The following is a 14,934-nucleotide window of genomic DNA, read 5'->3' as shown; positions in this document are numbered from 1 at the left end:
CACCCACAGGTATGCAGAGCACACACACACAATTCAAGATGCTTGCACACTCAGATGACACAAACACAAATGCAAAGCACAAACGCACGGGGCTGGTGTGTGACTCAGTGGCTAAGACACTGCTTGGGATGCCCGAGTCCCATAGCAGAGTGCCTGGGTCCAGTCCTGGCTCTGCTCCTGGCTCCGGCGTCTTGCTAATGCCCACCTTGTGAGGAGCACGAGCAGGTGATGGCTCTGCCACCCTCATGGGAGACCTCGATGAAGTTCCCAGCTCCTGCTTTCAGCCCAGTGCTGGCTGTTGGGGGTATTTAGGGGAACGGGCAGATGGACCCATTTTTTCTCTCTCTCTCTCCCCCTCTGTCTCCCTGACTTTCAAATACACAGAAAATTAAAAAATCCCACAAGCACACACAGAAAGACACATCCTGACACACTTCAATGGGCACCCACCCCCAGGTACACACTCCCAGAAACACTCACTCCTGCACAGTGATCCAATTTAAACTGAAAAGAGAAAACCAAGTTGAAAATTAGAGGGGAAAAAAAAGTCCTTCAGAAAGTATAAAGCTAATAAGCTGGCAGTGGCGAGCCTGCTGCCTTCGCGATATCAATAACTCAGTATTGGGTTTCCAAAAAGACATCACATAATTTTTCAATGAGAACTCCATGAGCCCTGGAGATGCTGTTAGGGTGTGAATTACAATGCACACGGCTCGTCAGCCGGCCCCGTCAGCACTTTCTCGGCCGCCTTAACGGGCGGGAAACGCTGCAGCGGCAGCGGGAAGGCTTATTGTTGTTCTTATTTCTGCCTTTTGGAGCCTCAAATTAAGAACCCGGGAAGCCAGCAGGGCCCTTCCTCCTCCCGACCCTCCCCCGATTGGCACCCAAATCGAGAAGTTTCGTGGCTTGGTGTGGTCTTTAGTGTGGCTCCTCCGTGCTCATCATCCCCTCCCGAGCGTGGGGAGACCCCGGCTCGTAGGGCTTGGAGCCACGGTCCGGATCGCTCTGCAGAGCCAGGCTGTGGGGCGCTGCTTTAGCTGGAGGTTGCCTCGGGGCGGGGGAATCAGGAGTGTTCTAGGGGAGGGCACAGGCCCCCTTTACCGAGCAGAGCCACACGGGAGTCTGGGAGGAGCTGTGGCCCCTGAGCAGGTTGGTGGGGTTGGGCCCTAGGGTGGCACAGTTGTGCCCCAGGGCTTCCTCGGCTCTCCGCCCGAAGAGGACACTGTGATGACTGGTCCTGGAGAGCGAGCCCCGTGCAGCAGACTGGGCGAAGCCGGCGCTGTTGGTCTGTTTGTGTTGCTCTAGTAAAATACTCTAGGCTGAGCAATGCACAAGAGGCTTATTTGGCTCAGGATTTTGGTGGCTAGAGGGTCCAAAGGGCATGGCACCTGCATCCCTACCCGGTTGAGAGGTAGACAGGGAAATGACTGTGCCCAGACCAGGCCCAGGCGTGGAGGGAAGCCTTGCTTTGTTGCACCCCTCTCTTGCAGGAACCAATCCAGTCTGTGAGACCAGAGCTAACCCACAACCCAGCCGCCTTCCACTCGGTTCCACCCTCAGCACGGCCACACTGGGGCCCAGGCTTCCAGCACGTGAACCACATGCACATGCTAGCACCAGCCCCTGCGGGCCCAGGCCTGGCAGTGTCACTGGATACCTCCGAGCTCCGGGCCTCATTGTCAGGCAGCCCCATTTCAGCAGACGCCAATACAGGCCTTGTGCTTCCGCATGCCCCTGGGGCTCAGCCCATGGTAGCTCAGGTTGCAGTGCTGGGGCAGGGTTCTGGGACCACCTCTGTCACTAACCAGTATGAGGCTTAGGGGTTAAGAAGGGCCAGGTTCAAATCCTGGCTCTGCCACCTGCTGACTATACAAGCTTGGGCAAGTCATTTGGGCTCTTTTACCTCTTCCCATTTCACAGGGTTTGTCCCTCATTACCCAGCCCTCCACTAGGGGTGACTGCACAAGGACCAGGGTCCCTCCAGCTTCTCTTGCCTTGCTTCTTTGTGCCTCCAGGCCATCGCTTGGGTGTTGTGCCCTCCCCGGAGCTCCCTTCCCACACTGACAGCTTCCAATGTCACTTCTTCTCCCTGCGCATCTCCAAGCAGGTGCCGTCTCTAACACCCCCCCCCCCCGCCCCGGCCACCCCTGCAGCTGTGCTGCACTTATTCATTTAGTACTTCAGGTCCGGGATGCGGATGGGAATGGCCATCCACTTTTTGCCGGAATTTCTGGCAGGAGACACAGAATCCTGCATCCTCCCATTCATCCAGGGAAGGCGGACGGATTCTGCTTGCTAAGCTTCTCAGTCATAGCATGGGGCTGACTGCTGTAATCATCCCAGGCTGTGTGAGAGGCATGGAGGCTGGGAGAGGAGAGAAAGGGTGGAAGCCATCAGGGCCCAGAGAAGTGGGGGCACCTGCAGGCTGGGGTGCCTGGGGTCTCTGGGCAGCTCAGGCTCCTTGTGGGCTGCTTGGAGCCCAGCAACTGCATGGAGGCTTCAGTTCGGGGCCACTTCCATCACTGACTCACTTCTTGTTGGGCTTCAAGTTCACATGCAAGTGTTGCTCAGTTTCCCTGGGCCTCCCAAGCAGGAGTCAGCTCTGCGTCTGGGGTCCCCCGTCCCTTGCACACTGCAGTGGCATGCATGCAGCATATTGTGGTATGGGGGCATCAGAGGTCACCAGAGCTTTGGTTTCTGATCTTCTACCTTCCGTAGACAAGTGAAATGAAACAGAGCACCCATGGGAGACTGGCTTAGGGAAGCCAAGAGTTTTCCAAGTGAGGACATTAATAAAACATCGTTGCTTATCATCATTTGATAAAAGAAAGGATATTTTCATAGAAAAACCCAGGGAAAGGATATGACCTCAGAGTTAACTAGGCTCCACCCAAACAGGAGTGAGCAAGACACACACACACACACACACACACAGACATGAGAATGCCCTCCATATTGTAGAGAAGAGCAAAGGGGAATTAGTGAAGGATTCAGCAGAGAAATGTCAAATGCCTCAAGCAGAATGTATGAATTAGAACAGATTTTCAGTGGGTACAGACACAGAGGTGATGGTGAAGATGACGAAGGCGATGACAGTGGTGATGGTGATGATGGTGACGGCGGCGGCAATGGCGGCAGTGATGATGTCTGACTTGGAGTCAGCTCTGAGTGGGTAACAGGTGCAGAACTCAGGGCGTTCAGAGACCTCTTCCTTAAGACCTGTGCCTGTGCATTGCATGCCTGAGGCCGCCATGACATTCACACAGAGGGGTGGCTTTAAACAACAGAAATTCACACTTTCAGTTCAGGCAGCCAGAGGTCTGAAATCAGGGTGTTGGCTGGGATGCATTCCTGGGTGTGTCGGGGGCACAGGCAAAGCAAATACGCATTCTGGGGGAATTGTTGAAAGGAAAGGAGTTAGAAGAAGAGTAGAGACTTGATTTGGGAGACTTTTTTTTTTTGGGGAGAAGAACGACAGAGCCTATGACCATGTCAACAAGCGCGGATGAGAGATGGCCTGGGGGAAAAGCAGATTACAGAAATAAAGAGAGCCAAGAAGAGGGAGGGAGCAGAATGAGTCAACCAGGTCTGAAAGCGGTTGACAAAGCATCCATAATGTACGAGGAAGTGCGCCATCTCCACCCTGTGTCACCTGCAAGTCCTTTCTGTGACGGAGAGCCTACCTGGATGACATGAAAGGGTGCTGGAAGTGACAGAGCCGAGTGAAGAGGTGTTCTTCATCACGCACAGTGGATTTAATATTCTGTCATCCTGGGGACATTGACCTTTATTCACAGCAGCATCTCGTGAATTCTTCCTGGTCTCTTCTGAGATCTGAGGGGGAGGGGGGTGTGGAGTGAGCCTGGACATGCTGAAGGCAGCCAGACATTTTCCCAGTGTGGCAAGGAAAGGAGAGGGCTGGTGCATCAGGTCTGGGGATGCTGCATGGAGCTCATGCTTCCTGGCTGTGCCCAGGGCAGCTGTGGGCTCTTCTTGATGTCCAAGGTACCCGTCTTCTCTGGAGCCTCATCTCAGCTTGAGGGGGCACCCTTCACTGGTGCCCTCGGTGACGTGGACTGTGCTGGTCCTGGGCTTGCTTCCTGCTCTGTGACCCCTGCTGCTGGCCTTGGTGCTCCTCCAGTGGGGTGTAGCTGTGACCTATAAACCTTGACCTCGTGACAGCATTGGAGTGAGCTTTGTGACGCCTGCGTCCCCGGGCTGACTTTGCAGCACTCATTCACTCATTCATTCATTCAACAAATGGTCATGGAGCATCTTACCCTGCCGAGTGCTGTCACAAGAGCAAAGAGCCCTCCCTCTTGGAGGAGCAGCAGGGCTCCTGGGAGAGACACATCTGTGAGCTCTTCACTGACTTCAGACCAGACATCCTCATGTAAACTTTAACACATTGAGAACGTTGCCTTCAGAGACTTGTTTACATAAGCAATTTTAGCAACGTGATGGCTAACCCTGTGCAAAGCAGCACAGAGCCGTTCCTTAGAGCAGACGGCCTTCCAACAGAACCTTTCAAGACAGGCGGGCGTCACGAAGCCGGGGAAAGCCGTCCCCGCCACGTGTAAGGCAGACTGGGGAGCTCTCGCTTGTTTTAGAACCAGGTATTCTAACCTCCTACCTCTAAGTACTTAAGGACACCTTCTATCCTTGCCACTACAGAATTCCGTTTGAAAAGTGGGAGAACAAAAGCTTGAAACTTAGGTAAGTCCTAGATTGGCCCGTGAGTTATAACTTAACTCCCATGAGGGGAGAGAGAGATGAGTGAAGGGGGTAGGGGGAGAGATTGGGATTCAGACTGTCAGGCAGGAAGTTAGAGATCAGCCTGTGTGTGTGAGAAGGGCCTAAGGAAGCTGACATCTACAGCAGTTCAACACCTGCATTTCAAAGTCCTGCCGAGACCCTGATCTCCTTCCAGGCGGTCCCACCCCTTCTGCCTGGCCTGACAATCCTTCCTCTAAGGTGGGCACCCTAGAGGGAAGCCCTTTGACCAACACCAGCCAGGCTTCCCCTGTCTGATAACCTCAGTGGAAAACTTGGAAAGGAATTTTTCTTTATTTGCACCCAACAAGTCCTTTGTTCTGGAGGAGAAGGAGGAGGGAGGAAGAGAAAAGGCGGAAGGCAAGACCCCTCCCCTTAAGACCCCAGCCTCTGTGAACTGGGCGCTCTCGCCCAGGTCCTGTCTGGAGAGGTGCCCATGCGTGCTTACGGATGTCCTACCCTGATAAACCTTGATGCTTTGCTTTCCACTGCTCTCTGTCTCTTGCCCGAATTCTTTCTTGCGCGAAGACGAGAACCTCGGCCTTTCCCCTGGTGACAAAACTGTGGCCCGTGGAGGAGGGAGGCACAGAGCAAAGGACCGGCCAGCACGGTCTCAGTTGCCTTGGGGTCTGACGTTATCTCGGGAGCTGCTCTTTGTTCTGGTGTGGTTCTCCTACCCACAGGCCTCTAATCAAACTCTTTGCAGTGGCCTTGTGTTGGTGATGTCTGAAGGAAGGAGGAAATGTGCAAGTTTCAGTTATCATTCAGCCTCAGAGGGGAAAAATGGACTCTGACTACTTTAAGCAACAAGGAAATTTGTGGGGGGATTTAGAACATTTTTAAAAAAGATTTATTTATTTGAAAGGCAGAGTTACAGAGAGGCAGAGGCAGAGAGAGAGAGAGAAGAGGTCTTCCATCTGTTGGTTCACTCCCCAAATGGCTGAAACCCCACATGGCTGCAATGGCCAGAGCTGCACCGATCCAGAGCCAGGAGTCAGGGGCTTCTTCTGGGTCTCCCATGTGGGTGCAGGGTTCCAAGCACTTGGGCCATCTTCTGCTGCTTTCCCAGGTGCATTTTCAGAGAGCTGGATCGGAAGTGGACCAGCCGGGACTTGAACCAGCACCCATGTGGGGTGCCGGCACTGCAGGCGGCGGCTTTACTCTCTACACCACAGCGCCGGCCTCCAGTGAAGCGATTTTGGGCAAGGTGGTGAAATAGGGATGCACAGATGTCAGCTTTGAAGCCCTGGGTGGACATGACTGGCCTTTGGATGACCCCGCGCTCCAACTCTTCACAAACCCCTGTGGTCTGATCCTTCTGCAGGACGGTGGACAACAGCAGATCCGGGCAGGGATGAAAGACCCACTGCCCCGGTAGCTGGTTTTTGGCAGACATCACTAATGGGTCTCAGAGGCGGGTTCCTGGGCCCTTTACTTCCTGTTTCAGGCAGCCAGTCATGACCAACAAATCACAGGCGAGTAACACCTGAAACCACGCTTATTTCTATTCCGGGGTTAAGAAGTTACCTCTTTCCAGAGCAGCGTGTGTGCAATTTAAGTGCGATTAGCATTGTCCCCCCCCCGGGGTGAAGGGCTGCACATCCTGGGGTTGCCCGCTAGGGGCCGCCATTTATGGTGAGGCTCTGCAGTCCTCGGGAGGTCCACCCAAGGGAACCCCGGAAGGCAGTGGCCAGCGGCTGCGGGAGCCGTCACCTTCCTCCTGACTCTGACTTCGGGGTGGCCAAGCCGCCTTGTCCCCTCCCCGAGGGCCTGCTTTGCTGCGACGTCGTGACGGCCTCTGACCCCAAAGGGAATTCTTCGCTAGCTTTGCGCCCACCTCTTGCTTCCAGGCAGGCTCAGGGCCCGAGAGAACCCTATGGCTGCCATGTTAGCCAGCTTGGAAAAATCAACCAGACACACCTGAGGCAGAGCCGCCGCCAGCCAGCCACCGCCCCGTCGTCCTCAGGTGCAGCTACTTGGGCTCTGCCTGCACGTGGTTCTGGCGCGCTTGGCTAACTACCGCTATGCCCGGTTACCCAGCCTCTTTGCGGGCGATTCTCACCGATGGACTTTCGCCAGGGGAAGAGAGAAGAAGGTAGGACACATTCAGCGTTAGGGCCCGGCTGGGTGGGTGGCCTGAGCCCTGCCTTCCGCACTGTGTGACCTTGGGCAGTGGTTCCCCGTCAAAGGAGGGTGACAGCTGCCTGCAGGGATCCTGGGAGGAGTCAGTGCCTGCGTGGTAAACCAAGACCATTACTGGTTTGAGTGGGGCTGTGAGGGCCGGGCTTCGGGGCGCCGGAAGTGGCCGTGAATGTCCTGTTTTCTCCCCCCAAAAGCTTCTGGAACCAGGGTCTCCCTCACTTCTTCGAGGAGGGTATGACACCGACTTTGCTTAAGTAGGGAAAAGAAATAGCCTGAAAGATCACGCACGGAGGGGTCAGCGGACTACAGAGCGTTCTGGAAAGGCCCCTTCGGGTTTGTCACGTTGTCCTGGGCTTGCTGAGCCGCGGTTGCTGTTTCTGGAAGGGTTGCCCTGACATTCTGCGTCGGAGGGAGGGGCCAGGGTGGCTCCTGCACCTGCAGCCCGGGAGCAGCAGCGAGACAGAACTCCTCGCCCTCCCGGAGTCCTCTGTGTGCACCCCAGCATCCGCCGCCCCTGCTGGGGGAGCCTCGGGCCAAGCCCCGCGGCCGCCTCATCCGGGCTTGCCTTCCTGCCGCCTCATTTTCGGAAAAGCTGTGCGTCAGCACAGGAGTGGCAGGTGCGCTCGCTCCCGGAGGCGGTGCCCGAGCCCCAGCACGGGGAGAAAAATGCCGACTCAGGGAGTGGCGAGTCAGGCGCTGCCAGTGGCCCTGGTGCAGGAGAGAGCTGGTGGGACCGAGGCGCAGGAGGGGAGAGAGCAGGTGGCTGGCATGAGGGCCCCACGCCTGCCTGGCCAGGAGGGCCGCCGCTTCTGCCAGGGAAAGAGGTGCCCTTAAGGAACTGTGCGAAGGAGGGCGGCTGTCTCTCCCCCCACCCGTCCCTCCCTCCCCCCTTCCTCCTGCGCGCCCCCTTCTCCTCTCCCCTGCCTTCTCATTCTTTCCACCTCCCTCCCACAATCATAGAGGACCCACGTGTTCCTCAGTTCCCCAAATTGGACACGGCTGCAGGTACACGGCCTGACCTCAGTGGGGACCAGCACTGACGGTCTGGGCTGGGTCCTGTCGGAGCCTTGCTGTGCCTGTGGCAGACCTCGGTCAGTGGGACTGTGTTGGTGAGGAGGCCAGTGGAGAGAGGACAGAGCAAGCCCTTGCCTGGGTCTCCCAGGGAACAGATAGTGCAAAGGCCTGGAGATAGGAAAGCACTTGCTGTTTTGGGGAGAGTTCAAGGTTCAGGTGGTCTTGAGATCCACCCAGCCCTTGCGCGGAAAGCATGGTGTACTTGGCTCCAGGATGACAGGGGTCATCAGAGGGCAGATACTTAGCCAGCTCCTGCAATGTGCTGGACACTGCAAAGTTTAGTGGAGGACAGAGATGGCGGGGGGATGAAATGTCTGCTCCAGCCGGCTTCCACTCGCGGGAGGAGACCATCAGTGGAGACCATTCAGACAGAATGAGACAGATCTGGACTCCAGTCCCATCTTTGCCCTTATCACTGGAGCTCAGGTCGGTCACTTCCGCCTCTCTGACCTGTGACACGGGAGTGATCTCATTCACAACTCGTGGGATGCCTTGGGAACAGAACTGGCTCACATGCGAGAAAGCACCTAGCACCACATGGATGCTACCTCCCTTTACCTTCACGACAACCCAGGCGAGGAGGCGCCGTCACCTCCTCACCCAACAGGCCTGGAAGGGGTGGTGGCTCAGACGTCAAGCTACCTTGGAAGTTCACACAGCCATGATCAAGGCGTGAAGTGGGTACGAGTAGGCAGTCTGAGTCCCAAGCCTGGGCATGTCATAGCAGTCTCCCAAGAGCCAATCCACGATTTGCAACCGAACAAGGACAACCTGGCAAAATCACAAAGCTCAACAGCGGGGAGCAGCTCAGAGCTGTGTGGGCCGTGGAGGGTGCCCTGTTGAACTCTCTGGGCCTGTGTCTGCTCGGTGGAGGGGCAGCTGGGGAGGGTTAGGAGGGGGCGGGCTCTCTGTCCCCAGCTGCCCCTAGTCTGGCTCTCTCTCTCTCTCCAGATCCCCAGCACCAAGGTGCTGGGAACCCAGCTCTCCAGGGGAGGGCCATTTGAGTTTCCGTCCTAGTAGCTGTGCTTGCCCTGCCCCTGTGGGACTTTTCTTCCTCTGGCCAGCCTTTCTCCAAGAAGCTTTTGGTCTTTTCAGACCAGCCTTTGGGTACGTGGCCTCAGATGCTCCTGGGTACACTCTTCCACCCCTTGCTCTGGCCTCTGCCTCCTTTCGGATCTCCCTCCACTCCATCCCTGCAAGAGATTTGAACTTGGGCCTTGTGAGGTCTAAGGAAGGGCTTGGGCACAACTTTATTCCCTGGATAAGGGGGCAGGGGGTCCTAAGCAAGTTGCCACCAGATGTTCACTGGACAGGGACTTTTGGTCATTACACAGACTGGCCACACGATGGCGCCCAGGGACCATCCAGCACATGTCCTGTCCACCCTGGTATACCTCTGGTCACCCTGGTGGTTTTTCTCTCTCCTAAAATATCACATCGGCACCAAAGGGTCGCCTTGTCATTGTAGTCGTCCTCCTCATCCCTAAACACAGACATACAGGACCCCCGCCCCCAACCTCGTCTCCTTGGCTGTGTTACCTGGGCTGCCCATGTCCGATCCCTCTGGGCAGGCAGACCTCGGTCAGTGGGACTGTGTTGGTGAGGAGGCCAGTGGAGAGAGGACAGGAGGGGGACCCAAAGGAGAGAGTGAGGGGCCCGAGGCTGGGCGGCGACCAGGGAGGACCATCTGGAAGTGACTCACGGGCTCAGCCTGTGTGCACACGGCGGCCAGGAGCTGGGCTCTGGGAAATCTCTAGGGACGGGGAACGGAGTCTTCATGCCCATCCCGGGGGACATCCGGCTGCCCTTCCAGAGGCGCTATGCACGGTCTTGCTGCCTGGAAGGGCGAGGGTCAGAGGTCACACAGAAAAGACTGCCATGACTGCCCAGCACCCAAGAAGGAGCTGAACCTCACAGCCCTGGCGACAGACCCTGCTGGGGCCAGTTTGGCCCTGCCCCGGACAGTCTGGGAGCTCAAGGAACCGCTGACAAATGAGGCTTCCTTTGACTGGAAAAAAAAAATCTCAGGTTAGCAGAGTGAATTTCACTTGCGCTCAGGGAGCACTGGCAAGCCGGGCTTCTAATGATCACGATGGTGGCAAATGACACTGACACTAATGACCATTTTGTTGAGTACTTGTTACGCGTCGGCCACTGCTTTCAGCATTCCACGTGGGTAGCCTGGCTTTCCTGGGCAGGCAATGGGAGAGCGTTTGTAATGCAACCACGCCCGGAACAGGGCAGGCTTTGTATTGGTGCACAGGCAGACTGGGGCTTAGCGTCGCAGGAGCTGCACCTGGCTGCAGGCGTAGACAGAAAACCCCCACCTGTTCACTTACAGGGCACGCTGGGAACTGTCGGCTCTGCTAGTAACCATTTTCTCCCTGTGGGAGGGACTATTCAGCAGCCGAAGCTGGGTCCTGATTTAATAAGGCAATAACCAGAGAATGCAGTTCCATTGATTATTAAGCATTTGTTGATTAGGGCTCAGTAGCTCTGACCCAAATAGCTGCTAAGCAGTCATTAAACACCAAAGATGTTGCTGTTTATATATTTTGTTTATTTACCGTCGTGAACAAACATTATTGCATCAATTAAATGTCGATTAGGGGTTCATGATTTGAATTAGATTATTTACATAGTGTCTAATCATTTTTGTGTCTGTTTCCCAGATATAATCTATTTCTGCTTTCATATTCAAAAAAGATGGCATCTCAGTGTCGGGCTGTGAGGTTGAGGGGTGGCGTCTCCAGTCAAGCTGTGCCTTCCTGGAGTTTGCAACCCAGAACTACGTTACACTGACATGTGTGTGCTAATGGTCATTTGTGGAGGGATCATTTCTCCATTGTGATGTTTTGCTTTTCAGGCATGAATTTCTTTCTTTCTTTTTAAAAGATTTATTTATTTGAAAGGCGCAGAGAGAGAATTTTTTATCTGATGGTTTTCCCAGATGGCCATGGCAGCCATAGCTAGGTCAGGCCTAAGCCAGGAGCCTGAAACTCCATCCCAGTCTCCCACGTGGGTGGCAGGGGCCAAACACTTGGGCCATCATCTGCTGCCTTCCCAGGCACTTTATCAGGGAGCTGCATAGGAAGCGGAGCAGCTGGGACTCAGCCCAGCACTCTGATGTGGGTGCTGGCATTGCAGGCGGCTACGTAACTCGTTGTGCCACAATGCCGGCTCCCTTAGGTGTTACTTTCTTAGAAAAGCAAAGTTAAACACCAACATCCCTAATTCCCGATCACAAAGTCCTTGGCTGTTTATCTCCAGGGTTGCAGAGCTGAGTTGCAGAAGTGTAGCTAAGCTCTCCGAAATCAGCAGCGTGGAAATCACTGACGGGCTGGAAGGAAGAGAACACTTCAAAAAGTGTGTGGCGAATGGGAGGAAACCAGGGGCTTGCTTTGGTGCCAAGTGTTTTGGAAATCCATGCACAGTTTTCGTAATATGGAGACCCCACAAAGATGGAGACCCCACAAACATGGCTTTCGAGTGGCAGTCTAGAAACAGTGAGATGATATACTTATTGTTTTGAAAAGATTTATTTATTTACTTGAAAATCAGAGTTACACAGACAGAGAAGAAAAAGCAGAGAGAGGTCTTCCATCCGATTGTTTACTCCCCAATTGGCCACAATGGCTGGAGCTGTGCAGATCTGAAGGCAGGAGCTTCTTCCGGGTCTCCCACGTGCATGCTGGGGCCCAAGCACCTAGGCCATCTTCCACTGCTTTCCCAGGCCATAGCAGAGAGCTGGATCAGAAATGGAGTAGTCAGGACTTGAACCAGAGTCCATATGGGATGCTGGCACTGCAGGCAGTGGCCTTACCCACTACACCAAAGCACCGGCCCCAAGATGATATACTTTGATATGACTTTAAAGAATAATTCTAAGGAAAATTTGGAGAAATTAGAATTTTATGAGAAAAAAAATCTATTTATGAGATCATATCCATTTTCTTGGCTTTTGAAGATCATTTTTACATTGAGGAATACAAATTGCATATCCTCATGTTTGCAGTGTACAATGTGATGTTCTGAAATGTACAGACAAATTGAGCCCTCTTCCTGCTTTTAAAGACAGAGCAGGAAGGACCTGCAGGAGGGGCCTGGCCGGGCTGGGCCTCCCCGGCCTGCAGATTCTCTGCTTCTTCTGTGGTGCTCATGGGATTGGTGGGAGCAGCGTTCCCATGGGAACGGGGAGACCCGGCCCTCTGGGGTCGGAGAGGGAGTAGAGGTGTGGTGAGTTGAGCTTTCTCCTCGGCCCAGCCCAGAGAGGCCGCTGAGGGCAGCTGTGGGGAGGCTTCGGGTCAGCCCTGCAGGTCTGGCTTGCAGGATCATGAGGACTGGCTGGGGCTCAGCAGAGGAGCCAGCCGGGATCCGGCTCGGGGTGTGCGGGGGCGAACCTCGGCTGCCCTCCACCTCCTGGTGGTTTGTTCAGAGATAAAGGAGAGTGGGGACCAGCTTGGAGAGGCTGGCCATTGGCTTCTCTTCCACTTCTAGTCCAGTTTTCAAACTTCTTTGTGTGTAAGCAATAGAACTCTTATCCAGTGACACCTTTTAGGAGCAAATGCACAGTAGGTGAGCACGTTAAGTGCAGGGGCAGTGTATGGGGTGGAGGAGGAACACTCCCCCTGTGCCTCCAGTTTCCCCGCCCCATGGCACCCTGAGGCTCCTGCAGAAACCCTCTTGCTGGGCAAATGTGCATCCCCTACCTCCAGAGCCAGGCCCAAGCCGGGTCCAGGAGAATCACTGGGGCGGGGACCCTCTCCAAGTCCCAGGCCGTATACAGATATTTGGATTCTGCAGTTCTGGATTTTACCCAAAAGTACCTTTTTTAAAAGAGATTTTTTATTTCTTTTCATTTTATTTGAAGAAGGAGAGATCTTCCATCTGCTAATTCACTCCCCAAATGTTCACAACAGCCAGAGATTGGCCAGGCCAAAGCTAGGAGCCTGGAACTCCATCCTGGTCCCCGCTGTGTGACAGGGATTCAAGCTCTCGGGCTGTCACCTGCTGCCGCCCAGGGTGCGCACTAGCAGGAAGCTGGGTTGGAAGCAGAGGAGCTGGAATTCGAACCAGGCCCTCCGATATGGGACGAGGGCATCTTAACTGCAGCACTTAACGCCTGCTCAGTGAAAACACTTCTAACAGGATCCTCACCTGATCTCCATGAAGTATGCCGGGACTAGGGGTCAGGTTAGGGAGGGCTTAGGGTGTAAAACGCAGGGAGATGCTGACGCTGCACCTGTACAATGCTGCACCTGCACGACCCTGAGAGTCACCTCCTTAACCTTTGTCCGCTGAGCCCCTTATGTGCCTCACTTAGTCCTGGCTGAGGCAGGAACCACAAGTAAACAAACAGCGGCCACACTGCAGGTGCACTGCACACAGAGGTGCTCAGCTCGAGTGAGTGAGTGCCCCCTAGCATTTCCCAGGGGAGTTTGTGCCTCCCTCCCCCCACACCGCACCTTGCAGTCTTTTCTGAGTGCCTAAGCCTTCTCTGAACAGTAGTTACTCCCAGGAAGCCAAGTATCCCTTTAAAATTATGGTCAAATTTTGCACACAGCAAAGCTTAGCATCTCAACCGCTTTGAAGTGCACGGTGCAGAGTCATAAATAGTTTCATGATCTTGTACAGCCATCACTATCATCCTCCTCCAGAGCTCTTCATCTTGCAAAACTGAAACTTTGTCCCTTTTAAGCAATGACTCCTGGACCCTGCCCACCCCTACCCCAGCCCCTGGCAGCCCTACGTTCCGTCTCCATGAAGCTGACTGCTATGCCTCTCGTGGAAGCGGATTATACAGCATCTGTGGCTGGCTTATTTCGTTTATTGTAGTGTTCTCACGGTTCATCCATACAGCTGGTGGCAGAATTTTCTTCCTTTTTAAGGCCAAATAGTATTCCACCATGCATTTATACCACATTTTACTTAACTGTTTATCTGTTGATGGGCATTTGGGTTGTGTATTAGTCTGTTTTCTGTTGATAATGATGCAATATCGTAGACTAGGTAAGTTATAAAAGAAAAAGTTTTTGGGTCAAGGTCAAGGGGTCACATCTGATGATGGCCTTGCTGGCAGAGTCCTGAGGAGGTTTAGGGCATCTCTCAGCGAGAGGCAGGGAGCATGCATGCACGTGGGCATCCTAAAGTTCCTTTCTCTTCTTATAAAACCAACAGCATTTAGAGATGCAGGCTACATCCTAATGGTTTTATGTAACCCCAGTCACCTCCCAGGGCCCCGCCACTAAACACCAGAGTCAGATCAACCTTCCACCCCTTCATACTTCACAATAGGGATTCAACTCCAGCATGAGTTGTGCAGGGGACAAGGCATATAATCACAACATAGCAGGTTGCTTCTGAGTTTTAGTTACTATAACTGATGCTGCTGTGAATAAGAGTGTGCAGATGCCTCTTAGAGACCCAGCTTCCCATCCTTGCAGGCATACACCCAGCAGTGGGGTTGCTGGACCACATGGTGGCGCTATTTTCACTTTCTGAGACACTCCCATGCTGCTTCCCACAGTGGTTGTGCTCCAACAATGCAGTGCGCCATGCTACATTTTCTCCAACAAGGGCCCCCGTTCCTACTGACACTTGTTATTTTCTGTTTAATTTATTATAACAGCCATCCTGAGGGGTGAGAGGAGGTCCTAATGAATTTGTGAGTGTGCAATAAAAATATGTAAATTTTACATGCTTCTTAGATAGCTGCATGTCCTCCTAACGGAATATCACCATTTTCTCCTCATACTTGTGCATTTTTAGTGATGACCATTGCATCAATTTTGCTGCATAAAAACCACTTCAAAATTGGTGGGTTAAAACAGCCACAATTCACTCAGCGGTGTGGACTGGGCTCTGCTGGATGGTTCTTCTGTCTTGGCCAGACCTGCGCATGGGACAGGAATAGCTGCAGGTGGCCTGCCCAGGACTCCTCCAGCT

General features: G+C 54.0%; 1 long non-coding RNA gene across 5 annotated transcripts in view; it reads left to right on the top strand.

Moving 5' to 3' along the window:
* Positions 1–5,622: 5,622 nt before the first annotated feature.
* The window catches only part of LOC149123363 (uncharacterized), a 409,563-nt gene continuing 400,251 nt past the window's right edge, over positions 5,623–14,934 (top strand). For 2 of the 5 annotated variants that reach the window (XR_016215848.1, XR_016215847.1), the window contains exon 1: positions 5,623–6,868. This is a non-coding gene — a long non-coding RNA (uncharacterized LOC149123363). The remainder of the gene's footprint in view (positions 6,869–14,934) is intronic. The other 3 variants (XR_016215846.1, XR_016215849.1, XR_016215845.1) reach the window with 3 other exon arrangements.

This window comes from Oryctolagus cuniculus, chromosome 11 (genome assembly GCF_051225735.1).
Source record: "Oryctolagus cuniculus isolate XC-2025 breed Fujian yellow rabbit chromosome 11, ASM5122573v1, whole genome shotgun sequence".
Taxonomy (NCBI): Eukaryota; Metazoa; Chordata; class Mammalia; order Lagomorpha; family Leporidae; genus Oryctolagus; species Oryctolagus cuniculus.
The sequence above is the reverse complement of the archived record's forward strand: the minus strand, read 5'-3'. Positions and strand labels throughout refer to the sequence as shown.